Consider the following 905-nt stretch of genomic DNA (forward strand, 5'->3'; position numbering starts at 1 on the left):
GCAAAATACATCGATGTTTTTGAACAACTATTTCAGGAACATAAGGTCTGTTCCAACGATCCCGCATTCTACGGTCTGTCAGAAGTTGGTTTTCAATCAAAGAATGGGACATCGATGTTTTAAAATATTGTTGCTTACAATACATTACCCAAAATACATCGATGTTTTGGAACACTATTTCAGAAACATAAGATCTGTTCCAACGATCCCGCATTCTACAGCCTGTAAAAAGTGGATTTAGAAACAAATAATCCGACATCGACTACAAAAACCATAATGTTTTAAAATATTAGACTATCGCAATTTATAATTAGCGGATTCGAAAAGAAGAGATACACTCTGGTAGCGTTCTTAGATTTCTAACAAGCATTCGATAAGGTCTGGCATCTAGGTCTCCTATATAAACTAAAGAAAGCAGGCACTCGAAAATACTTATACAATATTCTGAGCTCATTCCTCTATGGTAGAACATTTTCAGTCAGAATTAATAACAAAAATTCAATCCTTAGACAAATCAATTTGTACTCCACAAGGTTCAGTCCTTTCTCCCATTTTGTTCAACTTTTACCTTCACGATATCATCCAGTCCACACACACCTCCATAGCTATGTTCGTTGACGATACAGGTGTGTTCTCTTAACATGATGACATAATAATAGCTAGAAACACTTTGCAAAGTCACCTTAATGATTTAGAACAATATTTCACTAAATGGATGATTAGCTTGAACATTGAAAAATGCAACTTTTTACTCTTCGACGCCCACCGGATCTAATCCTCAAAGGTAAAAATGTGAAATGGAATCTTGCCAGTGAAACAGTAAGATACTTGGGAATTCACCTAGATCGCCGCTTTACCTGGAATCATCATATCAACATCAAACTAACTAAAACTTATGCAAGTTT

This window comes from Halyomorpha halys, unplaced genomic scaffold (assembly GCF_000696795.3).
Source record: "Halyomorpha halys isolate HHAL.00 unplaced genomic scaffold, Hhal_1.1 Scaffold764.1, whole genome shotgun sequence".
Taxonomy (NCBI): Eukaryota; Metazoa; Arthropoda; class Insecta; order Hemiptera; family Pentatomidae; genus Halyomorpha; species Halyomorpha halys.